The following is a 27,278-nucleotide window of genomic DNA, read 5'->3' as shown; positions in this document are numbered from 1 at the left end:
CACCTGGCCACTGAATGTCTTTAAAATCAAGTTCTGGTGACATCACTGATACCTCTTGCTCATCTCTTTCCTTGCTGCCGATAGGATGGGTTCTGAACTTGTTCATCTGGTCCATGAGGCTTTTCAGAACCTGAGCTAAGATTATGGGATTGATTTTTCCCCAGCCACCTTGCATATACTGGGTTCTAGTCACACTGTATGACCTGTCATTTTTTGAAGAGTCCATTTACTCAACACTTCTGCATCCTTGCTTTATCTTTTTCCTTGGAAACTCCTGTTTATCTTCAGGCTTCGCATCAGACACTCCAATGTAAAGCCTTTGCTTATTTCCTCAGCTCAGGAAGCATCAGATTCCCTCATTTTCCCCCTCTTCCACACAGTATTTTGGATGTACCTTTACTTAGCAGTTTTAACATTATCCTTTTAGTACTTTTTTCCCTGAAATGTGAGTTCCATGAGGACAGGAATCATGACTTATTCATCCTCGTATTTCCAGAGCCTGCTGGAGAGTCTAATACATATTAAATGATGGATTGGAGTGTTTTTCAGTAAAAATTTTACCTTCATTTTTTTTCCTTCTTGGGTGAAGTGTACTTTTTTTTTGCCCCACTGACTTTGAGCTTGGCAATATTTCTTCCCTGGCCAGTGGAATGTGAACAGACATGATATGAACAGAGGTTTTAAGTGTGCATGGATGGCTTGTCTTGTCTCTCTGTGCTCCTATAATCCACTAGAGCCACTGGTCCAAGGCAAGTAGGGGACACACATGGAGCAGAGTTGAGCCCAAATCAAAGGTTTAACCTGAGTTCAGCCAACTTGAAGATCTGTGAGCAAGAAATAAATGCTTGTTGCTTTAGGTCACTGGGCTTCAAGGTAGTTCGTTACACAATATTATTACAGGAACAGCTCATGAATACAGGTACCAAAATGTTTGAACCTATATGTGGGTGAGTAATGTAGAGTTAAATAGGATGATTCTATGGTCTGAATGTTTATGTCTTTCAAATATTCGTATATGAAATGAACCCCTGAAGATGATAGTATTAGAAGGTGGGGCCTTTGGGAGATGCTCAGTTAAAAGGGTGGAGCCCTCATGAGTGGGATTAATGCTTTATACAAGAGACCCCACAGAGATCACTAGCCCCTTCCATTTGTGAGGGCACGGTGAGAAGGTGTTGACTATGAACTGGGAAGAGAGCTCTCATCAAAATGTGACCATGCTGGTGCTTTGATCTTGGGCTTGACAACTTCCAGAACTGTGAGAGAGAAATGTTTGTTGTTATCCAGTCTGTGGTATTTTGTCATTGGCGCCCAAACAGACTAAGGCAGTTGACAGAGGAAGAGTTAGAAATTATGAGCTAAATCCCTGTGCATTTATTTCTTGGGAAAGTGTGACATCAGGACCTAGTGATAACTCATCACCCATGGGAAGTTCAGGATGGGATTATATGAAGTTATGGCAGTATCATAAACTTTAATGAAAGACTTTACATTTTAGTTCTGCAAGCCCGGGATGGAGCCTGAGGCTTATAAATTTTAAAACTCTAAGACAGAAATTAAGTTCCTCACTTGAATATTCATCATGGAAAACATAATCAGAAGGTAAATCTTCTGGGAAGAAAGTCACATAAATGAATTCCAAATCCTAATAGAAATTATTATTGGATTGTAAACTATTTTGGATTAACCATACCACTGTTCCCCTTCATTAGTGTGGATAATTAAAAGTTAACTGTGTATCATTTTCTTGATATTTATGGATATTGCTGTACAATGATGGTGTGATTGGTATGGTCTATGACTAGTTATTTTCTTTAGTTAAGGAGCTCAGTTAATGAGTTCAGTGTTATAAGAGTGAGACCTGAATGGGTTTATGAACTTTGTCTTCATAATCTCAAATGCATGCCAGGAAGACCTAGTGAGAATGCGTGACTGAACAAACGTAACATTTGCTTTATTTATAGAAATCAGGTAGCATTTAACACATAGTAGGAATTGAGTGTTTATGTGAATGAGAGATTCAAATTATGTAGAAGACGGGAAATGAAAGATGGAGAACTGAATCCGCACTCGCACGTGGGGCAGCTACTGAGTTCGCATGCCTTTGTTCCTGGGTGGGAGTCTGGCAGGAGAAATTAGGTTTGTTGAGCCACTGTGGAGATTTCATGATGTAGTGAGGTAACTTATGAATCACAAACTGTCCCACATTGTGTTTCCTGCCTCCTGGGACCCAGAGTTCTTGAACCCTGCAGGGGTGAGTTCTTAGATTTTTGAAGTCAGGGTTAGAAATTAAGTTGCTTGCTTGAATATTAATCTTTCAAATGAAGAGAATCAAACCAAGTTGTTGGTTTGATTTGGATTAATAGGGTCATGTTCCTATTTTGAGTAGAGAAAATTACAGGCTTGGAGGTGTAAATTTGTTCTTTCTGTTCTTAGCTTGTTGAAATATTGTGACATTTAGGGATTTGTGCTAGTGTATCATTTGACTTGTTCATCTCCTGTTGTCAGTATGAGGCTATTGCATCTCCCCTAGAGTTGGCCTGCTTAATTTAGGGTACAAAAGGATGTCATATGCTACCACTATGATGTTTCCTCCATAGCAGTTACTCCTGTAGCTCTTTGTTCTCTGTCCACCTAGCAGTTCTTTCCAGTGACCTGGAGTAGCAATTTGGTTACTGGAAATGCCATTAGAAACTTCAAGAAAGATTTGTTGAGGCATGAGGAAGGTGGTGCTTGTGGTAAAATAGGATTTCTTCTACTTGAGAGCTTGATACTTATCCTGTTCCATCAAGGTACTCTCCGAAAGTATAATCCCCACAGAGAATTTAAATTTCCACTTCTTAACAAGGTTTAGAACATGAACATTATTCACTCAAGTGTTGGATAGAACTGAATTCACATATGACTTAGTAATTATCTAAAACATTGGTTGTAGGGCAGAGAAGATAATTGTGTTGGCAGCACAACTGGATTTTGGAGTGTCTGTAAGATAAATTTTGTTGCTCAACTGCGTTCCTGGGTTACTGTAAATCAAGACAGACCTGGTACATGATATAGATTATAACAAAATGACCCTAAGAAGGCATCACACAACAAACATGTTCAAATGCTGAGTAATAGAGGATGAGACTGGACAGAGGATTCTGGGCAAAAGTTAACTTCCGTCCTTGGGAAATCAGCCAGGGAAAGAAGAAACCTGTGTTGGTGGAAGAAAACGTTGGCCTTAAGAAGCAAAAGAACCAGTTATTTTACCAGCAAAATGAGTTTACAGTGGTCCCCCCTTATCTGCTGGGGATATGTTCCAGGACCCCCAGTGGATGCCTGAAACTGTGGATATGGTATGTGCTATACTGTACTTGTTATATGCTCTGCATATATGCATATGCGATGCAGTATATGTCATGCTCTCTACAGTGTATGGTATGGTTTTTCCCATACATACATAGCTATGATAAAGCTTAATTTATAAATTAGGCGCAGTAAGAGATTAACAGCAATAACTAATAATAAAATAGAAAAATTTTAACATACCATGATAAAAATTATTGTAAGTCTTCATATCTTCAGCATATGATTTTCCCCCCTTATTATGTTGAGAACTTTTACCTTTTCACTTAAATGAAGCACTTTACGACTTCTTTTTGGCATGTCCAAATTGCCAGCATCACTGCTCTTGGCGCTTTGGGGTATTATTAAGTAAAATAAGGGTTACTTGAACTCAAGCATTATGATACTGCAACAGTCGGTCTGATAACTGAGCTGTCTACTGAGTAGCTAACAGGCATGTAGCATCTAGAGCATGGATACACTGGACCAAGAGATGATTCACATCCATGGTTGGATGGCACAGGATTTCATCACGCTTGCTATACAGAATGATGTGTAATTTAAAACTTATGAATTGTTATTTCTGGAATTTTCTATTTAATATTTTGGACTGTGGTTGATCATGGCTAACTGTGAAACTGTAGAAAGCCAAACCTCAGATAAGGGAAGACTGTTGTATTTGGGAATAACAGACAAATTGCAATTTGGGGCAAGCCAACTATGGCAAACCGTGAGCAAGTCCAGAGAACAGAGCATAGTGGCTTGCTTTTATAGGGGAAAGAAAGAAGCAGGGAGGAGATGAGATGTTTTACTGAGTTCTCATTGGCTGGGCCATTTCTGGGCAAGGAACAGTTCTTCCTCCTGCCTTGGTTGGTGAGGTAGGCTTCTTCCTGTTGGGGAGTGGGAGGTGTGCTTCTTTAAGCAAGTGGTAGTGTGTGAGAGCTCTGCTTATAGCCTTCTTGATTCAATTTAAAATGACGTTTCCTTTATTTTCACAAAGGAGTTAGCCTCTTGGGTCTTGTTGTGGAAGTTCTTTGATTTCTTTTCTTCTTTCTGGGCACTTTCTGGGCATCTTCCGCACTTCTCACTGCGGAAGTTCTTTGATTTCTTTTCTTCTTTCTGGGCACTTTAGGGGCTGGATACCATTCCCCTAGCACATGCAGAACATCAAAAGGGAGTAAACAGCTTTTTTTTTTTTTACTTAAAAAAACTGGTTTAGGGCGCCTGGGTGGCTCAGTTGGTTAAGCGACTGCCTTCGGCTCAGGTCATGGTCCTGGAGTCCCGGGATCGAGTCCCGCATCGGGCTCCCTGCTCGGCGGGGAGTCTGCTTCTCCCTCTGACCCTCTCCCCTCTCATGCTCTCTCTCTATCTCATTCTCTCTCTCAAATAAATAAATAAAATCTTTAAAAAAATATTAAAAAAAAAACTGGTTTAGGGTCTTTATAATAAGAGAGCTGGAGAAGTGAACTAAAATAAATAACTGTGCAGTTGTTATTAATGCATTAAGACCATACTTTTTTTTGCATGTTTTATTGTCAGTTTCAGCATATGTTATGGTTCGTCCAAAGCACTTTGAACTCTACTTATACTAATCTGTTCTATTGCTAAATGTGGTCTCCCTTGCATTGCCCTCTCCCCACGCCAGGCTTCATAAATTTGAGAATCACTGCCTACTGGTTGGAGGAGGAGATGGGCAATTTCCTTTTGAACCTGAGTGATAGTAGTGAGTTCAGTGCTGTTATTGCCTTTGAATTACCGTTTTGATGCAGAACTCTTGCATCCAAATGGTATTTATATCCTGTAGGTGAGTGGATGTTCATTATATCTGTTCTTATAGTGTGGTGGTTGAGAGCATGGACTCTAAATCAGGCTATTTGCATTGGAATTCCGCTTCTGACACTTAAGAGCAACAGGATCTCGGGTAAGTAATTCATTTCTGTGCATTAGTTGTTGCATCTGTGATAATAGAACCCATCTCATAGGGTTGTTTTGAAGATTAAATGAGTGAATGACAACAGTCTTTGACACATGTGCTGTGTGTTAGTGATGATGATCTGCACAATGTGATGAGAATGCTTGATGATGGAAGAAAGAAGGATGACCACGAACCCTACTCTAGAGCTGTTGGTTACCTCCTTCATAGCACATTCTTGTTGGTCTTATTCTTTAAAGTAAAGGAATGCATGAAACGTGCTCTCATGGACCTTTGAACATAGTAGGATCAAAAGTATGGATCAAATGTGTTTTATTCTTTTTTAAAATTTTTTATTGTTATGTTAATCACCATACATTACATCCTTAGTTTTTTTTTTTTAAAGATTTTATTTATTTACTTGAGAGAGAGAGAATGACAGATAGCATGAGAGGGAAGAGGGTCAGAGGGAGAAGCAGACTCCCTGCAGAGCCTGGAGCCCGATGTGGGACTCGATCCCGGGACTCCAAGATCATGACCTGAGCCGAAGGCAGTCGCTTAACCAACTGAGCCAACCAGGCGCCCACATCCTTAGTTTTTGATGTAGTGTTCCATGATTCATTGTTTGTGCATAATGCCCAGTACTCCACGCAGAATGTGCCCTCTTTAATACCCATCACCAGGCTAACCCATCTCCTCACCCCCCTCCCCTCTAGAACCCTCAGTTTGTTTTTCAGAGTCCATCGTCTCTCATGGTTCGTCTCCCCCTCCGACTTACTCCCCTTCATTCTTCCCCTCCTGCTATCTTCTTCTTCTTTTTCTTTTTTCTTAACATATGTTGCATTATTTGTTTCAGAAGTATAGATCTGTGATTCAACAGTCTTGCACAATTCACAGCGCTCACCATAGCACGTACCCTACCCAATGTCTATCACGCAACCACCCCCTCCCTCCCACCCCCCACCATTCCAGCAACACTCAGTTTGTTTCCTGAGATTAAGAATTCCTCATATCAGTGAGGTCATATGATACATGTCTTTCTCTGATTGACTTATTTCACTAAGCATAACACCCTCCAGTTCCATCCATGTCGTTGCAAATGGCAAGATCTCATTCCTTTTGATGGCTGCATAATATTCCATTGTGTATATATACCACCTCTTCTTTATCCATTCATCTGTCGATGGACATCTTGGCTCTTTCCACAGTTTGGCTATTGTGGACATTGCTGCTATAAACATCGGGGTGCACGTATCCCTTCGGTTCCCTACATTTGTATCTTTGTGGTAAATACCCAACAGTGCAATTGCTGGATTATATGGTAGCTCTATTTTCAACTGTTTGAGGAACCTCCATACTGTTTTCCAGAGTGGAGGAGCTTGCATTCCCACCAACAGTGTAGGAGGGTTCCCCTTTCTCCGCATCCCCGCCAACATCTGTCGTTTCCTGACTTGTTCATTTTAGCCATTCTGACTGGTGTGAGGTGGTATCTCATTGAGGTTAGGATTTGGATTTCCCTGATGCCGAGCGATATTGAGCACTTTTTCATGTGTCTGTTGGCCATTTGGATGTCTTCTTTGGAAAAATGTCTGTTCATGTCTTCTGCCCATTTCTTGATTGGATCATTTGTTCTTTGGGTGTTGAGTTTGATAAGTTCTTTATAGATTTTGGATACTAGCCCTTTATCTGATATGTCATTTGCAAATATTTTCTCCCATTCTGCAGGTTGTCTTTTGGTTTTGTGGACTGTTTCTTTTGCTGTGCAAAAGCTTTTTATCTTGATGAAATCCCAATAGTTCATTTTTGCCCTTGCTTCCCTTGCCTTTGGCGATGTTTCTAGGAAGAAGTTGCTGCGGCTGAGGTCGAAGAGGTTGCTACCTGTGTTCTCCTTTAGGACTTTCATGGACTCCTGTCTCACGTTTAGGTCTTTCAACCATTTGGAGTCTATTTTTGTATGTGGTATAAGGAAATGGTCCAGTTTCATTGTTCTACATGTGGCTGTCCAATTTTCCCAACACCATTTGTTGAAGAGACTGTCTTTTTTCCATTGGACATTCTTTCCTGTTTTGTCAAGGATGAGTTGACCATAGAGTTGAAGGTCCATTTCTGGGCTCTCAATTCTGTTCCATTGATCGATGTGTCTGTTTTTGTGCCAGTACCATACTGTCTTGATGATGACAGCTTTGTAATAGAGCTGGAAGTCCGGAATTGTGAAGCCGCCAGCTTTGCTTTTCTTTTTCAAGATTCCTCTGGCTATTCGGGGTCTCTTCTGGTTCCATACAAATTTTAGGATTATTTGTTCCATTTCTTTGAAAAAAGTGGATGGTATGTTGATGGGGATTGCATTGAATGTGTAGATTGCTCTAGGGGGCATTGACATCTTCACAATGTTGGTTCTTCCAATCCATGAGCATGGAACGTTTTTCCATTTCTTTGTGTCTTCTTCAATTTCTTTCATGAGTATTTTATAGTTTTCTGAGTACAGATCTTTTGCTTCTTTGGTTAAATTTATACCTAGGTATCTTACGGTTTTGGGTGCAGTTGTAAATGGGATCGACGCCTTGATTTGTCTCTCTTCTGTCTTGTTGTTGGTGTATAGGAATGCCACTGATTTCTGTGCATTGATTTTATATCCTGCTACTTTACGGAATTCCTGTATGAGTTCTGGCAGTTTTGGGGTGGAGTCTTTTGGGTTTTCCACATACAGTATCATATCATCTGCAAAGAGTGAGAGTTTGACTTCCTCTTTGCCGATTTGGATGCCTTTGATTTCTTTTTGTTGTCTGATTGCTGTGGCTAGGATTTCTAATACTATGTTGAATAGCAGTGGTGATAGTGGACATCCCTGCCGTGTTCCTGACCTTAGGGGGAAAGCTCTCAGCTTTTCCCCATTGAGAATGATATTCGCTGTGTGTTTTTCATAGACGGCTTTTATGATATTGAGGTATGTACCCTCTATCCCTATACTCTGAAGAGTTTTGATCACGAAAGGATGCTCTACTTTGTCAAATGCTTTTTCGGTATCTAATGAGAGGATCATAGGATTCTTGTTCTTTCTTTTGTTAATGTATTGTATCACGTTGATTGATTTGCAGATGTTGAACCAACCTTGCAGCCCAGGGATAAATCCCACTTGGTCGTGGTGAATAATCCTTTTAATGTACTGTTGGATCCTATTGGCTAGTATTTTGGTGAGAATTTTTGCATCCATGTTCATCAAGGATATTGGTCTGTAATTCTCCTTTTTGATGGGGTCTTTGTCTGGTTTTGGGATCAAGGTAATGGTGGTCTCATAAAATGAGTTTGGAAGTTTTCCTTCCATTTCTATTTTTTGGAACAGTTTCAGGAGAATAGGTATTAATTCTTCTTTAAATGTCTGATAGAATTCCCCTGGGAAGCCATCTGGCCCTGGGCTTTTGTTTGTTGGGAGATTTTTGATGACTGCTTCAATTTCCTTAGTGGTTATAGGTCTGTTCAGGTTTTCTATTTCTTCCTGGTTCAATTTTGGTAGTTGATACATCTCTAGGAATACACCCATTTCTTCCAGGTTATCTAATTTGCTGGCATAGAGTTGCTCATAATATGTTCTTATAACTTTGTATTTCTTTGGTGTTGGTTGTGATCTCTCCTCCTGCATTCATGATTTTGTTGATTTTGGTCATTTCTCTTTTCTTTTGGATAAGTCTGGCCAGGGGTTTATCAATCTTGTTAATTCTTTCAAAGAACCAGCTCCTAGTTTCGTTGATGTGTTCTACTGTTCTTTTGGTTTCTAGTTCATTGATTTCTGCTCTGATCTTTATTATTTCTCTTCTTCTGCTGGGTTTAGGCTTTATTTGCTGTTCTTTCTTCAGCTCCTTTAGGTTAGGGTTAGGTTGTGTATTTGAGACCTTTCTTGTTTCTTAAGAAAGGCTTGTATTGCTATATACTTTCCTCTCAGGACTGCCTTTGCTGTATCCCAAAGATTTTGAACAGTTGTGTTTTCATTTTCATTGGTTTCCATGAATTTTTTTAATTCTTCTTTAATTTCCTGGTTGACCCATTCATTCTTTAGTAGGATGCTCTTTAGCCTCCATGTATTTGAGTTCTTTCCGACTTTCCTCTTGTGATTGAGTTCTAGTTTCAAAGCACTGTGGTCTGAAAATATGCAGGGAATAATTCCAATCTTTTGGTACTGGTTGAGACCTGATTTGTGACCTAGGATGTGATCAATTCTGGAGAATGTTCCATGGGCACTAGAGAAGAATGTGTATTCCGTTGTTTTGGGATGGAATGTTCTGAATATGTCTGTGAAGTCCATTTGGTCCAATGTGTCATTTAAAGTCTTTATTTCCTTGTTGATCTTTTGCTTAGATGATCTGTCCATTTCAGTGAGGGGGTTGTTAAAGTCCCCCACTATTATTGTATTGTTGTCAATGTGTTTCTTTGCTTTTGTTATTAATTGCCTTATATAATTGGCTGCTCGCATGTTAGGGGCGTAGATATTTACAATTGTTAGATCTTCTTGTTGGATAGACTCTTTAAGTAGGATATAGTGTCCTTCCTCATCTCTTATTACAGTCTTTGTTTTAAAATCTAATTTGTCTGATATAAGGATTGCCACCCCAGCTTTCTTTTGGTGTCCATTAGCATGGTAAATTGTTTTCCACCCCTTCACTTTCAATCTGCGGGTGTCTTTGGGTCTAAAATGAGTCTCTTGCAGACAGCATATCGATGGGTCTTGTTTTTTAATCCAGTCTGATAGCCTATGTCTTTTGATTGGGACATTTAGCCCATTTAGATTCAGGGTAACTATTGAAAGATATGAATTTAGTGCCATTGTATTGCCTGTAAGGTGACTGTGACTGTATATTGTCTGTGTTCCTTTCTGTCCTATGCTGCTTTTAGGCTCTCTCTTTGCTTAGAGGACCCCTTTCAAGATTTCTTGTAGGGCTGGTGTTGTGTTTGCAAATTCCTTTAGTTTTTGTTTGTCCTGGAAGCTTTTTATCTCTCCTTCTAATTTTCAATGTCAGCCTCGCTGGATATAGTATTCTTGGCTGCATATTTTTCTCATTTAGTGCTCTGAAGATATCATGCCAGTTCTTTCTGGCCTGCCAGGTCTCTGTGGATAGGTCTGTTGCCAATCTAATGTTTCTACCATTGTAGTTTACATATGTCTTCTCCCGAGCTGCTTTCAGGATTTTCTCTTTGTCTCTGAGACTCATAAGTTTTACTATTAGATGTTGGAGTGTTGACCTATTTTTATTGATTTTGAGAGGGGTTCTCTGTGCCTCCTGGATTTTGATGCCTGTTTCCTTCCTCACATTAGGGAAGTTCTCTGCTATTATTTGCTCCAATATACCTTCTGCCCCTCTCTCTGTCTCTTCTTCTTCTGGGATCCCAATTATTCTAATGTTGTTTCATCTTATCGTATCGCTTATCTCTCGAATTCTGCCCTCGTGACCCTGTAGTTGTTTCTCTCTCTTTTTCTCAGCCTCTTTATTTTCCATCATTTGGTCTTCTATATCGCTGATTCTCTCTTCTGCCTCATTTATCCTAGCAGTTAGTGCCCCCATTTTTGGTTGCACCTCATCAGTAGCCTTTTTGATTTTGACTTGGTTAGATTTTAGTTCTTTTATTTCTCCAGAAAGGGTTTCTCTAATAACTTCCACGCTTTTTTCAAGCCTAGATAGTTTCTTTAAAGTCATGATTCTGAACTCTAGGTCCGACATCCTACTAATGTCTGTATTGAGTAGATTCCTGGCAGACGGTACTACCTCTTGTTCTTTTTGCTGAGGTGATTTTTTTGTCTTGTCATTTTGTCCAGAGGAGAATATATGAATGAGAGAACAAAATGCTAACAGGTTAACAACGTCCCCAGCAAATATACTCTATAGAAATCAGAAAATACCTGAAACCAGGGGAAAAAAAAAGGGAAAGAAAGAAAAAAGAAAGAGAAAAAGAAAACAAAACAAAAAGAAAAAGATAAAAACAAAAACAGAACAATACAAAAAAAACAGAATATGATCAAATATGATCAGGCTAGTGCATACATAGATCAGTGTCACACACTAGATTTTGGGCATATTTTGGTCTCTTAGAAAGAAGTGCCTCCTAAATTTTAAAGGAAGAAAGACTTATATATGTCCGACATAAGGGTTGATACAATGGAGGGATGGAAGATGACTGTAAAGATGAAAATTGTAAAAGATTTTATAAAAGTAATTGATAAGAAGTAGTTTGAAAAAAGATTAAAAAAAAGGAAAAGAAAAAAAGGGAGAGAATGTGATCAGGCGGGAGACTAGAACAAAGCCATATACTAGCGATTTAGGGTATATTTCGATCTGTTAGAAGAAAGTGTATCTCAAAATTTTAAAAAGAGAACAACTTATATATATATGTCAAAAATAAGGGTAACTACTATGAAGGGAAAAAATATGAGTTTAAAAATGAAAAATAAAAAATGTTTTTTTAAAAAAGGGATTGATAAGATGTTGGTTGAAAAAGGGAAAAAGAAAAATTCAAAAAAAAAAACAGTTAAAAAAATTAACTTTGAAAAACTATGAATCATGGTAAAAAAGCCATGAATTCTATGTGCAGTATTCCCCTAGCGCTGGAGTTCTCCCGTTCTCCTTGATCGGTAAACTTTTCTTGGCTTGCTGGCTGTTCATGCTGACCTTCTGGGGAGAGGCCTGTTGCCATGGTTCCCAAATGTCTTTGCCGTTGGCGGAATTGCCCCGCCCTTGCCTGGTCCAGGCTAAGTAATCTGCTTGGGTTTGCTCTTGGGAGATTTTGTTCCCTGCAAGCTTTCCGTACAGCTTTGGAGGACGAGAGTGAAAATGGCGGCCTCCTAATCTCTGCCTCGGAGGAGCCGAGAATTTGGAGCCCCGCTCCTCAGTGCGCCCCCAGAGAAAAGCAGTCAATCACTCCCGTCTCCCCAGTCTCCGGCCACAGTCCCTGCTCACCCGGCCTGTGACCGAGCATTTGTACCTCTGGCACCCGACCCCGTGTGGAGTCTCCAAACCCAGCAGATCCCTGTGGTGCGCTCCCGCGCCGCTCCTCCTGGTGGAGGAAGGGGAGTCTCCCCGGCTCTGCCGCTTGTTGGGTCCCTGCTGGAGGAGCAGTGGCCCGACTGTGCCGCGGATCTCAGTTTATGGCCACCCCGAGCTGAGAGCCCGCGCCTGGGCTCCGTCTCTGCAGCCGGCTTCCCCGCTCGGATACCTGGGAGCTCTGCCGCACTCAGGCACCCCCGGTCTTTCTGTGACGCCGAGGGTCCTGAGACCATACTGTCCCGCGAGGGTTCCACCCCTGCTTAGCTACTGGAGTGATGTCCCTCAGCGGAGCCGACTTCTAAAAGTTCCAATTTTGTGCTCCGCGGCTCTATCACTTGCCAGAAGTGGCCGACGGAGGCCCCCTCCCCTGCCGTCTATCCTCCCGAATATCGCCTCGGATTCACTTCTCCGCATGTCCTACTTTCCAGTAAGTGGTCGCTTCTCTGTTCAGAGTGTTGTTGCTACTCTCAAATGTGTTTTAGTACTATCTTTTCTTTCAGTGGAAATACTATACTGAAATAACTTGTTAAGTTATGGTGTTTCTCTTCAGCTTGTGCCTTTCTTTTCACCTTTTCCTTTCCCTCAAGGCCATTTCTAACACAGAAGAAACTCCTCAATGTTGGCTCCATAAATTGTCTCCAAGCAGAGAGTGCTTAGGGATTGGGATGCTGAAATTTACCATGTGCATTGAAAATTGAGAGAAGGCAAGAAGACTCTGAGGTTTTGGAGCATCGTTGTAAATAGGCTAATTAGTACTTGTGTTGAGACCTTCAGAAGCAGCTAAAGAAATGCATTTTTTTTTTGAGGGGGAGGGTTTTGGAAATTTGTCCTATCCGTCTCCAGTATAAATTTCAATCTTCCAATCGCTTCTCGGCCTTTTGGCTAAGATCAAGTGTAGTATCTGTTCTTATCAGTTTAATAAATTTCAATCTTCCAAGTAGAGATAGGTAGGCAGGGCAATTTGGTGTCTTGTTCTGCTTTTATCTGAATCCAGCTCTTCACTCCATCTGTCCTGAAATCGCCTATGTTTTCCACTGTGGCTTCTGGATGCTACTCCTTTGAGAACAAGTTTCCCTACATCACAAACTTGGTCCTTGAATTTTTTTCTGTCCTCTTTTGCATTATCAAAAAACCAGTCTGTAGTTGCACACCTATGTTTATGGCAACATTATTCACAATAGCCAAAGAGTGGAAGCAACCCAAATGTCCAATGACAAAGGAAAGGATAAAGAAAATATGGTATATACGCACAGTGGAATATTATGCAGCCCCCAAAAGGAGGAATTCCTGTCACATGCTACTGCATGGGTGAACCTTGAGGTCATTAAGTAAAATAAGCCAATCACAAAACAAATAGTGTCTGATTTCACGCATATGAAATATCTAGAGTAGTAAAAATTTGTACAGGGCCCATCACATAGCAAACGAGGAGGAATTAGTATTTAACGAGTATAGAGTTTCAGGTTTGCAAGATGAAAAAGTTCTAGAAATCTGTTGTGCAACAGTGTAAATACATTTAACACTATTCATTTGAACACAAAAAAATAGTTAAGATGGTAAATTTAATGTTCTGTATTTTTTACCATTAACAAAATTAGAGGCCAAAAAACCAAAAACAAACAAGCAAACAGTTTCTCCCCTGATGATACTTGAAATCCCTCTCCTTGCCTGGATTTCCCTGCTGCATGTAGCTGAGTGGGTATAGTCCTTGCTCATAACATGCTCCAGGCCCATCACCCTTTCCTACCTCGTGAATCTCATGTCATTTAATTTCTTCCAGCCTTATTGATGTCAGCTCTTCACCCCCAGGACATTCTTCTTTCTTTTCCCATGACTTTGCTGGCTGCCTCAGTCTTCCCCTCCCACACCTTCAGCCTGTTGCAAATTTATTTTACCTCAACTAAAATAATGCATTCATCATTTTAGAAAAAAAATAAAAGAAAAATTAAAAAATACATTCCCAGTTCAGAGGTGACCACTGTTAGCCTATATATGCATCTAACAAAAATGGGATCATACTCATCTCCTGCCTTGTAATTATATATTTTTATTCAACAACTTGTCAGGACCATCTTCTTGTGTGGCTAAGTTGTCTGCTATGTTGGGTTTTGGCCTTTTCCAGTGGAATCCCTCCACGTCAGTTTGACCACACCTTTGACCTACTCCACGTCGTATCACAGTGGGTCTCCTTGCGCCTTCTGGTTTTTCCTCCGTGTTGTCATCCCACTCCTGCATCTTTCCCTTAATTTGACTCAAGAGAAAGAGGGCTGGGCTTGCTGACTGATCAGGGCTTCACTGGGTGCAGGGTCTCCGTGGCTGCATCAGGATAGAAGTGTGCCTTCCCCCTCTGCATTTCCCGACATTGTTGTTATTATTATTTTATTTATTTTAGTTTTCTGAGACTGTTGCCATTTTATTAAGGAGTCTTCAAACATTGGGGTGTAAACATAAGATGGTTCGATATCTTCTCATCCTTGCCTCTCCCACTTGGCTCTGTTGAATTGTCTGCTGTTTTAAAACCCTCAGAAGTATCTTAGGGAGATTCCATACTTTTCCAGTCACTTAAAGCTTAAAAATAACTAGACAATGAATGATGGTGCATTCCAAGTCGCTAGTCTCAATCTCGATTTAAGTTCCACGCCCTCCTCTCTCTGCAGAATAGAGGTGGGACCCTAAATGCTGAAGGGCTGGGTGAAGTCTGCTGCTGCAGTGCCCCCCGCTCTTTTCTGGCTCAGCTCCCCTAGTTGTCAGGCAGGGGAGAGGCATCAGAGGGGGACATGTGCCTATTCACTTAAGTGGCCACTTCTCGCATCCTCTCCTGGGGGGTTCTTGTAGCTCTACTACATAAACCAGGCTGACTGGCTTATGATACCTCTGAGAAGCAGCATCCAAACCCTGGATCTCCTGCCACAAGTCTGAGTTCTTAGAGAGCTCTGAGGGCACTGTCATCCACCTTCTCTACCTCCACTCCTGCACAGTTCCCTGACACAGAGGAACTGGCTCTGGCTTGGCCTCTTTTATCCCTTCCCCGTGCTCCTTATTCCAGGGGCAAATCCCACAGCCTGTCTTAAAATTTTTTTTTAATTTTAAAAACTCATTGTAACATCAGTTTCAGGTGTACAACTTAGGGATTTGACAAGTTTATGCATTATGCCATGTTTACCACAAGTGTAGGTACTGTCTGTCCCATTACATTGCTGTTACAACACGCAGACATGCTCTTAGTTCAAACCCTGGCAGTATGGGTGGTGGTTATGCATCTATACTCTGGATCAAATACTCCAGCCTGAGTTCCAGGTTTTCCACTCAGCACGCACTTCCGTGCACTCATCTACTCTTCATGTCGTTGCTCTGAGTGACGAACACATTAAAACCCCAGAAAGCACTTGAAACAGGGCCCAACACATAACAACCACTTAGTAAAAAGTGTTAGCTCTTAATTTTTATTTAAATAGAGATTTAGAGTTGATTATGGTTTCTTTTTTTTTAATATTTTACTTATTTATTTGAGAGAAAGAGAGAGAGCATGAGTGCACGAGCAGGGGGAGGGGGAGGGGCAGGCAGAGGGAGAAGCAGACTCCCTGCTGAGCAGGGAGCCCGATGCTGGAATCAGTCCCAGGACCCCAAGATCATGACCTAAGCCGAAGGCACATGCTTAACCAACTGAGCCACCCAGGCGCCCCATTGATTATGATTTCTTTTGTATTTTAAACCAACAGTGCACTTTTAATTTCTTAGCACCACTCAAATAAGTATGTTCCATCCTCACTGACATTATGTTAGTTCAGATGCCTTATCCCCACAACAGTCTCATCACTGCTCCTGTCTGTTTTATGCCTCTGATTCATTCCTCATACCATAGCCAGAATGAGTTTTCTAAAATACAAGTCTAATTAGGAGGCTCTCCTGGCTGAAATCCTTCAGGGTTCACTGTGACTAGAATGCCCTTCTGCTCAGGGTTGTGACTGGCTAACTTCCACAAATCCTTCAGGAGGCAGAGGAAGCAGTCACTCTCTCCCCAAGGCCCCCCAGAGCCTCTCTCTTACACCCCTCTAGCTGGGATTAAGTGCCTGCCTAAGTGCTCCATCGCATCCTGTGCTTGCCTCTACGGTGGCATATTCTGCATTGTATTATGATGTCCTCCTCTGTTTTCCCCACTAATTTGCAAACTTCTTGAGGGCAAAAGACTGTTGTTCTCTGTCCTGAGTATCTGGTATAGCAGCTGGACCATGATCATTTCTCAGAATTGTTTTTTCCAGATGGCCAGCCTCAGTTACTACATGTTGACTTTTGACAGCTTCTGTCTCAAAGGGTGGATTTTTGTGGATTTTGTCCCTACTTTCTCCACCTTATTGTACGTCTTTTCTGTCACCAGTCTCTTGTCTCCATCACCTCTATATTCAGAACCTTCTGTACTTTCACTTTTTTCTTTTCTCTTCAAGTGCTTTGTCTACTTCCCTCTAATTATACTTTAGTATAATTAGTGAATTGTCCGGTCTTTGCTTTCCGCTGGGATTGTGAACAATTCGTGGGTGGGGCATTGCCCTTTCCTCCCCCTGTCTTAGTTTAGAAGGATTTTGCTAAGTAGTGGTAACATTAATCAAAAGCTTTGAGGAGGGAAGTCAAAGAAATGCATTTTTAGGACACCCCTCTCTGGAAGCCTTTTTTTTTTTTTTTAAAGATTTTATTTATTTATCTATCTATCTATCTATGAGAGAGAGAGAGAAGGAGAGAGAGAGAGAAAGTTTGTGTGAGTTGGGGGAGGAGCAGAGGGGGAGGTAGAGGGACAAGCAGACTCCACGCTGAACGCAGAGCCCGAGGTGGGGCTTGATCTCATGACCCTGAGATCATGACCCGAGCAGAAACCAAGAGTTGGCCACTTAACCGTCTGAGCCACCCAGCCCTGGTAGCCTATTAATGCAATAGTGAAATTGGCAATTGTAGGATAAATTTTATATATAAATCTCATATAGAGGTTGTCCCTTTGGGCAGAGCTGAAAGAGGAAACTTACTTCCCATTTAGACATCCATTTTAATTTTGAAAACGTGTTTCATGTGACTTTTTGTAAAAGGGAAGGTAGGAACTGAGCCGTGTCTATGGTCTAGGTAAAGCTCAAATATGTAGTAAATACTTAATATATATTTTTATGTGTTATATGAGGATTGGTTCTAGAGGACAGCTCCAGGTCTAGACTATTCTGTAAAATGGGTTTATTAATAGTTTCTACCACATAAGGGTTGTTGTGACAGTTAAATAAGTTACTTCTTATAATGAATTTATAAGAATGCCTGGTGCATAGTTAGCATTAAAAAAAGATAGCTATTAATTGCTCTGTGGCAGTTGTTTTATATATAGTGTCTTATTCTATCCACATATTAACTCAAGGCATTTCCCTTCAACTTTATGAGGTTCATTGATGTGCGGTAACATCTTCAGGATCATAGAGCTATAAAATGGCAGAGTCAGGATTTGAACTCTGTTTTCTTTGACTGCAAAGTGCATTCTCTTTTCACTCTGCTGCCCATTTAGAAGGATGACCGGGCCAAGGCTGGCATTGATTAGAACTTGAATCTCTAGGCAAAATTGTTCAGGTTTCTCTGTGGTTCCTCCCTATATATGTTTGATTTTATAATTTGCAAACCCATATATCAGAACCTGTTGTGTTAGGAATCTGATTCTTATTCATCCAGAGCAGAGTTTTGCAACCTCAACACTGCTGATATCCTGGGCTGGGTAGTTCTTTGTTGTTGGGTCTGTCCTGTGCATTGTAGGATGCTTAGCATCTATGGTGTCTACTTCACTAGATGCCTGTAGCATCTTCTCTCTCCCAGGTATGACAAAAATGTTTCCAGACATTGCCAAATGTCCCCTGTAGGGTCAAAATTGCCCCTGGTTGAGAACCATTAACCTGGAGCATGAATCTCATATTCACTATGTCTTCTGCCCCCTGTGCATTTCTATTTGAGAGAGGACAAACCCCAAATGAAACAGTCCTAAACAGCAACTTTTTCCAACTTTTACCAGTATTTTCAAGCCTAGCCATCTGCCATTGCTGCTTCCATTGGCTCTTAGGTTACATTATCTCTTTTCTATCTTTTTTATTTTATTATGTTATGTTAATCACCATACATTACATCATTAGTTTTTGATGTAGTGTTCCATGATTCATTGTTTGCGTATAACACCCAGTGCTCCATTCAGTACATGTCCTCTTTAATACCCATCACCAGGCTAACCCATCCTCCTACCCCCCCTCCCCTCTAGAACTCTCACTTTGTTTCTCAGAGTCCATAGTCTGTCATGGTTCGTCTCCCCCTCTGATTTTCCCCCCTTCATTTTTCCCTTCCTGCTATCTTCTTCTTCTTTTTCTTAACATATAATGTATTATTTGTTTCAGAGGTACAGGTCTGTGATTCAACAGTCTTACACAATTCACAGCACTCACCATAGCACATACCCTCCCCAGTGTCTATCACCCAGCCACCCCATCCCTCCCACCCCCCACCACTCCAGCAACCCTCAGTTTGTTTCCTGAGATTAAGAATTCCTTGTATCTGTGAGGTCATATGATACATGTCTTTCTCTGATTGACATATTTCGCTTAGCATAATACCCTCCAGTTCCATCCACGTCGTTGCAAATGGCAAGAGTTCATTCCTTTTGATGGCTGCATAATATTCCATTGTGTATATATACCACTTCTTTATCCATTCATCTGTCGATGGACATCTTGGCTCTTTCCATAGTTTGGCTCTTGTGGACATTGCTTCTATAAACATTGGGGTGCACGTACCCCTTCGGATCCCTACATTTGTATCTTTGGGGTAAGATACCATACTGTCTTGATGATTACAACTTTGTAATAGAGCTTGAAGTCTGGAATTGTGATGCCACCAGCTTTGCTTTTCTTTTTCAACATTCCTCTGGCTATTTGGGGTCTTTTGGTTACATTATCTTCTAAGTCACTAAGTCACCCCATATCAGTTTGCTAGGGCTGCCATAACAAAGTACTATAGACTGGCGCTTAAGCAACAGAAATGAATTTCATTACAGTTTTGGAGGCTGCAAGTCCAAGATCAGCGTGCCTAGCAGAATTGGTTTTCTTTCAGTCCTCTCTCCTTGGCTTGCAGACGTCTGCCCTCTTGCTTCCTTTTCACATGGGTGGCCTTCTGGACATGCATTTCCCTGATGTTTCTTTGTATGTCCAAATTTCCTTTTTTTCTAAGGACAATAGTTAGTTTGAATTAGGGCTTACCCTAATGGCTTCATTTAAATATAATTTCCTCTTTAAAGACCCTATCTCCAAATCCAGTCACATTCTGCAGTCCTTGGGGTTAGGGCTTCAACATACAAATTTTGGGGACACAGTTCAGCCCATAACATACCCCAGCCCACCCAACCCATTTATGCACCTTATATATCCACCCTTCTTTTCTCCAGTCTCAGAGGATGAACAGTATGTCCCATTTATGGCCAAGACTGAATATTCACCTAAACTTCTGGTCCCCAATCTCCTTGCTCCAGCAGTTACGTCCCACTACTCCCAAACACATGTCCCCCAACATCTTCATACTCTGTCTCATCACTGGATCTTTTTCTTTTTTTATACTGATTCTTTTTCGTATGTTAATGGTCTTTCATTCTTGACCCATGTTGTCCTGTGATTTTTCCTCTTCTCTCTCCTTGGCACAACTATATTTCTTTTTTGAGAAATACATTTTTTTTTTTTTTAAAGAGAGAAAGAGTGCACGTGAGTAGGCAGGAGGGGCAGAGGGAGAGAGAGAGAATCTTAAACAGTCTCCACGCTCAGCATGGAGCTCGACATGGGGCTCCATCTCAGGACCCTGATCATGACCGGAGCTGAAATCAAGCATCTGCTTAACCAACTGAGCCACCAGGTGCTCCGAGAAATACAATTTCTTTCTTTCTTTTTTTTTTTTTACTTATTTTATTTAAATTCAGTGAGTTAACAATATAGTGTATCATTAGTTTCATATAGTGTATCATTAGTAGAGTTTAGTAATTTATCAGTTGCATGTAACACCCAGTGCTTATCACATCACATGCCCTCCTTAATGTCCATCACCCAGTTACCCCATCCCCCCCACCTCTCTCCTAGCAACCCTTAGTTTGTTTCCTATAGTTAAGAGTCTCTTATGGTTTGTCTCCCTCTCTGATTTCTTGTTTTATTTTTCCCTCTCTTCCCCTGTGATTGTCTGTTTTGTTTCTTAAATTCCACATCAGAGTGATATCATATGATAATTGTCTTTCTCTGATTGACTTATTTTACTCAGCATAAATCTATATAAAGAACTTATTAAACTCTAATACCCAAAAAACAAATAATCGAGTCAAGAAATGGGCAGAAGTCATGAGCAGATATTTCTCAGAAGAAGACATCCACATGGCCAACAGACAGATGAAAAAATGCTCAACATCACTTGGCATCAGGGAAATACAAATCAAAACCACAACGAGATACCACCTCACACCAGTCAGAACGGCTAAAATTAACATTTCAGGAAACAACAAATGTTGAAGAGGATATGGAGAGAGGGGGACCCTCCTACACTGTTGGTTGGAATGTAAGCTGATACAGCCACTCTGGAAAACAGTATAGAGGTTCCTCAAGAAGTTAAAAATAGAGCTACCCTATGACCCAGAAATTGCACTACTAGGTATTTACCCAAAGGATATAAACATTGTGATCTGAAGGGGCACCCGCACCCCAGTGTTTAGAGAAATACAATTTCTTAAGTGATTTTAAGAAATTTGTTGTTACTGTCTCCTTATTTTCTATTCTTTCCTCACTTCATTTCAACTTTTGTTTCTACCTCTACTATGCTTCTGAAATGCTCATCATTAGCACCAAATAAACTCCTTTTGGATAAGTTCAGTGGAAACATTTGGCTTCTTTTTTATTTGGCTTTTTTGCTACATTAATAAAGTCAAACATTCTTACTTATTTGATCTTCATCTATATATGTTTATCTCTGTCATCTATCATCTATTTATATCAAAGCTGTACATACTTTATAATTAAATGATTTGAGGTCACTGTTGAAAATGAGCAATCAATATGTTTCTCTCTTTATCTGCAAGCCCTTTCAGTTGAAATTAACTTTGACTTTTAGCTATCTTATCAGTTTTTATATGTATATTTTAAAACAACAAACTTATACAAGTATTTCTTGATCTCTCCATTTTTAAATATTATTTAATACCTTTTTGCTGTCGAAGATGGAGATTTAATTTCTTACACCCTGTTCCATTCCACACAATACTTACCCTTCCCAACTCTCCATATCATAATACCATAACTTTCAATTAAGTTTGTATTCATTTCTTACATTATTATAACTGTGTTAATTTCTTATGATTATATTTCCATTCTTGGGTAATTTCTTGTTTTTATCAGAGGTAACAGTTTCCTTCATTTGCTTGGTTTTCTGTGTACGTATAAGTAATTTTTTTTTTTTTTTACCAAACTCTGAATCTGAACTATAAAATTCTTATCCACGTGCTCTAACATCAGTCTCATTAATTTTCCTTGGAAGCAGCCCTCCTAGGACCTCTGTCCTTCTGCTGCAATATGGTTCCTCCCTAGGCCTAGTACCCAGATGTCATCCTAGATTTTCTCCACCCAGGAATTCTCTTCCCTTCTCTTCTCTCCTGTTTTCTTCTTCTTCTTCTTCTTCTTCTTCTTTTTTAAAGATTTTATTTATTTATTTGACAGAGAGAGAGAGACAGCGAGAGAGGGAACACAAGCCGGGCGAGAGGGAGAGGGAGAAGCAGGCTCCCTGCCAAGCAGGGAGCCCGTTGTGGGGCTCGATCCCAGGACCCCGGGACCATGACCTGAGCCGAAGGCAGACGCTTAATGACTGAGCCACCCAGGCGCTCTCTCTCCTGTTTCCTATCTCCTTTTTCCTGGAGGTGTATTTTTCTCTTTCTTGGACTACTTCATTTTGCTGGAGCATATATTCTAGAAAGTTCCTGAGAAGGAGTGCATAGGAGATATTTTCCTTTTTCATGCTGGATTTATGATTTGGCTAGTTATAAAATTTTAGGTTGTGAATAATTTTTCCAAAGAATTCCAGGAGTTCCAGTCTTGTGGTCCCAACCACACTGATGCCATCTGGATTCTGGATTGTTCATGTGTGACGGATCCTCTCCATGTCTTTCTCTCTCTGTCTCTCTCCTTCTTTCCACTTCTCACATCCCCTCTCTCCTCCTCTTTCTCTGCACACCTCTAAACCTTCTTTCCTGTCCTCCCAGACGATGACCTTGCTTCCTATTCCCTTGAAGAAAATGGAAGAAATTAAAAGAGAATGTCTTAACTTTCTAACACTTTGAATAAACTCTCTGCATCTGTTTCTTTCTTCTTCTGGTTTTTCCACTATGCATATGTTATACCTTTTGTAATTGTCGCAGAGTTCAGAATATTCTGTTCCATCTTTTTCGTTCTTTTTTTCTCTCTGAATTTCAGTTTTAGAAGTTTCTGTTAACGTTTTCAAGCTCACTGATTCTTTCCTTAGCCATGTCTAGTCTATTGATAAGCCTGTTAAAGGCATATTTCATTTCTGTTACAGTGTTTTTGATTTCTAGCATTTTCTTTTTGATCCTTTTCTTAGAGTTTCCGTCTTTCTGCTTACATTCTCTGTTCTTACATGTTTCCACTTTTTTCTACTAAAGCCCTTAGCATATTAGTCATTGTTGTTTTATATTGTTAATTTCAGAATCTCTGCAATGTCGGAATTTGGTTCTGATGCTTGCTCTGTCTCTCTCAATTGTGTTTTTGTTTTTTAGTATGCTTTGCGATTTTTTGTTGAAAGCAGGGCATATGTAGTGGGTAAAAGGAACTGAGGTCAACAGGCCTTTAATGTGAGTTTTTATGTTTATCTGGCTGGGAGTTAGGCTGTGTTCACTGTGTGCTATAGTGATAGGTGTCATAGATAAAGTGTCCTTTTATGTCCTTGTTTTTGTCTCTCTCAATGTCTTTGAATTTCCCTAGTAACTTCTTTTTTTTTTTTTTTTTTAAAGATTTTTAAAGAGAGCATGAGAGAGCACAAGCAGGGGGAACAGTAGAGGGAGAGGGAGAAGCAGGCTCCCTGCCAAGTAGGGACCCTGATGCGGGGCTTGATCCCAAGACCCTGGGATCATGACCTGAGCAAGGTCATGATCCTTAACGACTGAGCCACCCAGGTGCCCGATTCTTTTTTTTTTTTTTTTTTAAGATTTTATTTATTTATTTGAGAGATAGAGAGCATGAGCAGGGGGAAGGAAAGAGGGAGATGGACCAGCAGACTCCCCACTGGGCAGGGAGCCCGACATGGGGCTTGATCCCAGGACCCTGAGATCATGACCTGAGCTGAAGGCAGACGCTTAACTGAATGAGCCACCCAGGTGCCCCCTCCCTAGAAACTTCTTAAGTAGCTTCTGAGGTGTACTGTTCTTTTCCTTTGTATTTCTCTGTTATTATCCAGGAGCCCTACTGGCATGATCGTAAGGTGTAAGGGGAGGGAAGCATTCTGTAGTTGTATAATTAGCTCTCAGTCTTTTCGTGAGCTTTGTCCCTAGGCTGTGACCTTCACAAGTGCTTCTCAGTTTCTTTTTCCTCCCTTAGGTGAGACGGAAAGGATTAAGGGGGCTGGAGTTGGGTATTTCCCTTCCCTTAGGTTGTTTAGACTCTGGTAAATAGTTTCTCTTGAGGGAAAGCATTGTTGAGAACAGAATGTTCTGAGCATATTACAAAATGGTTATGTTTCCCCTCCTGCTGCCAGAAGCAGAGAAACCTAGTAGGGCTCCTATAGATAAATCACATGAAAGTATTTGGGCCCTTCTAAAGTTTTTAACTCTCAATCTTGTCCCAGTGTCCAGCATTTTGTCACTTACAATTTAAATTTTCCTACCTTGTTTCTGCTCCAGTAAGCTGTGATTCTCTGCATCCAAGTTTCTGGCTCCCCAGTTTTGGGGACAGTGGTTTGCCCCATGACTTCAGTTCTCTGATGGATCCAAGAAGAGTTGTTGATTTTTGTTTTTTTTTTTTTCAGCTTTTTTATCACGAGGACAGGAGTGATAACTTCCAAGCTCCTTATATGCTAGACTAGACACCAGAAGTCCCTGCATGTGTATCACACATACTCTGCCTTCCCTTTTGCTTCTAGAAACTGTCTCTGTTCCTGTCTAAGCACAACCCTCCTCTGTGCTTCAGATCTCATCCCCTTTCAGCTACCCCAGGATCTTACTCAAGCAAGTGTCCCCTTTCTCTGCTGCATCCTAACATTTCCCCCTCTTTCCTCAGTCATTCTCATTAGTATTCAGAAATGGTGTAATCGTTCATAGCTTAATAAAGCAACTAACAAAACAAGCCCCATAACATCACTTGATCACACATCCTCATTCAGCTACCACCCATTTATGTCCTCTCTTTTGCCACAGAATTCTTTGAAAGACTTATGCGTGCTCTTGATCTCCAACTGCTCCTCACCCAGGCTTTCATCTTCCTGACTGCAAAACACTTTTGTCCTGTACAGTGGTGACTTTCATGTTGTTATTCTATGCTCAGTTTTCATTCCTCATCTTATAAGCCTGACCTATCTGCGTTTTGTAAGTGTTGATTTCTGTTTGCCTTGGAATATGTCTTCAATTTGCTTATGAGAGCCCATACTTGGCTTGTCTTCCTCCTAACTTACCTTTGTTTTTTTTTAGGTCTCATTTTCAGATTTCTCCTTACCTTCCTGACCTTTAAATTCTGGACCGCCTCAGAGTTCAGCCCTTAGATGTCTTCTTAATCTACACTTATTCCCCTATGATCTCATGGGGTCTTCTGGTTTTAAATATCCATTTATATGCTGATTATTTCTGTATCAGAGACTAGAGGACTGCTCTTTGAACCAGTTCCTCTCGATCCAGTATTTCCCAGCCTTCTTTACATTTAGATTAGCCATTTGACTGACGAGTGTGAGAATTGATATGTACCATTTCCAGGCCTAGCCCATAAACATCTCCCACACTTCTTCTTAGATCTCCGTCCTCTGCTCCCCCCATCTGCTGGCTGGATGTGCAGGGCTCCAAGGATGGAGCCACAAATGTGAGGAGCATGAATCTGAATAATCAGGTGATAGCTGCCCATCAATCAAGAGCAAAATTTAGACTTTGAGTGTGTGAAGCCACTGAGATTTGGGGACTTAGCTGTTAGAATAGCTTGCATTACCTTAACTAAGATAGAAATCAGTATCTGAAATGGGTTCTGCCCTAATAGAAACCTAAAATATGTGGCACTCCTTAATGGTTCTATGATAGACAGCAAGGAAGCTGACGTCAGAGGCAGGAATGATAGTTTTCGTGTAATAAAGAGAAAAACATCTGGTTAAAACATTTTCTGTGATAACTTGGAAAGCAGACTTGTTGGTAAAGAACTTGTAGTTCTAGGGGAAAGACAAAGTAGAACAAACAAAGTTTGTTCGTTGTTATTGGCTGTGTTTGATGAGGAGCTGGCAGAAAAAGGTGAGCTCCAGAAAGAGCCATCTGGTTTATAAGCAGAATAAAGGGCATAGAAAGAATCCAGAAATTCAGCTGGAAGAGCCAACTATTTCTAGATCCCAAATGCTAACTGATAAAATTAAACAAGGCTTCGAGGTACATAGGCCCATTATGATTGAGCCTTGTAGCAATGATCCAATTAAGAAAGTAACTTTTCTCCCCAAACCTATTATCCCAGCTGATGTTTACTAGAGATGGAGTCATAAGAGGCAAGGAAGCCAAGTCAAAGGTCAGCATAAGCTTGAGAATTAAATTCGGGAAACAGCTTTTGGTGTCATAACTGACAAGGGTACAGACATGTAGCGAATAGAATTGTAGCCTACTAAGTTATAAGGGAATTGTACTGCCAAGGAAGTGTAAGCCCAGATTAAAGCACCTGCAATTATTCAGGCTTTTAACACAGTCTTTGGGGACTCAAAATGGTACCAGCAGCAAGTGGGCTGAGAATGCTGAATAGCCACATAAAATGGTATAGAGTCCACAGCATCCAGTTCAGATCTTGGCACAGAGAATAACGAAGACGGTTCTCCCCAGAGAGCACAATCAGCATAATCAAGGAGTTTTCTCACCTCCAGGGACGGGGTCTTCCACTGTGCCCCCTCAGCAATATTTCTGTGACTGCAGTGTTTTTCCCGGTCTTCCCTTTTTGAGTGGGAGGCTTAACTGTGGTTATCTTGCCCTGTTCCTCCAGAATAGGGCATGCAGAAAGGCAGTTACCTTGTTCTTTTGCTCATAGGTGGATGAATTATGAGGTGCCACATCCAGATGCAAGGTTGAGGACTGCACATACTTGGAGTGTCTGGATCTGAGCTAGATTTAGGGAATATAGGCGGATGAATTATGAGGTGCCACATCCAGATTCAGGGTTGAGGACTGCACATACTTGGAGTGTCCAGATCTGAGCTAGATATAGGGAATGAATGGAACCTGAGGCTGTATCTTTTGGGAATGAGGTACATGTGAATCTGTAGAAGAAAATGAAATGGCTGTTTGGTCTTCTGGAGGGTTGCCTATGGCAGAGACCAGCAAGCCGTTCACTAAAAGCATGCCCTCTTCTGGAGCACACAGCTACACCTGTCTCAGCCTTGCTTGTGGTTAGCCGTGGCCATGAAAACCTAAGTGGTCTGCATCCTTTCCTGACCTGGTCCATAGAAACATCCCTCATATGATTGCCCATTCTCTTTGCCCACCCTCTGACTAAATGCAGAAGACTTGGGGACAGAGTAGAGCCATAGGTGGAAGAGGCCTGAGTCCTCGAATAACCTTAAGAAAGGCCATCCCCCAAATCAGGAATACACATTTGTTTGGGTTTCACCTGTGAGAAAGAAACTATTTTGTTAAGCTGCTGAAAGTTTGGGGTTTATCTGTAAGAGCAGCCATCATTAGCTAATACTACTCTTCAGACTGTGTAGAGAGCCCAGTCCTCCCTCCCTGGAGATAGCCAGTTCTTCTGACATCTCCACTGGAT

The 27,278-nt window shown here is 40.9% G+C and overlaps 1 pseudogene; it reads left to right on the top strand.

Annotated features, from left to right (window-relative positions):
* Nucleotides 1–13,129: 13,129 nt before the first annotated feature.
* LOC113915642 lies at nucleotides 13,130–13,274 on the top strand (annotated as a pseudogene).
* The last annotated feature ends 14,004 nt before the right edge of the window (nucleotides 13,275–27,278 follow it).

This window comes from Zalophus californianus, chromosome 11 (assembly GCF_009762305.2).
Source record: "Zalophus californianus isolate mZalCal1 chromosome 11, mZalCal1.pri.v2, whole genome shotgun sequence".
Taxonomy (NCBI): Eukaryota; Metazoa; Chordata; class Mammalia; order Carnivora; family Otariidae; genus Zalophus; species Zalophus californianus.
The sequence above is the reverse complement of the archived record's forward strand: the minus strand, read 5'-3'. Positions and strand labels throughout refer to the sequence as shown.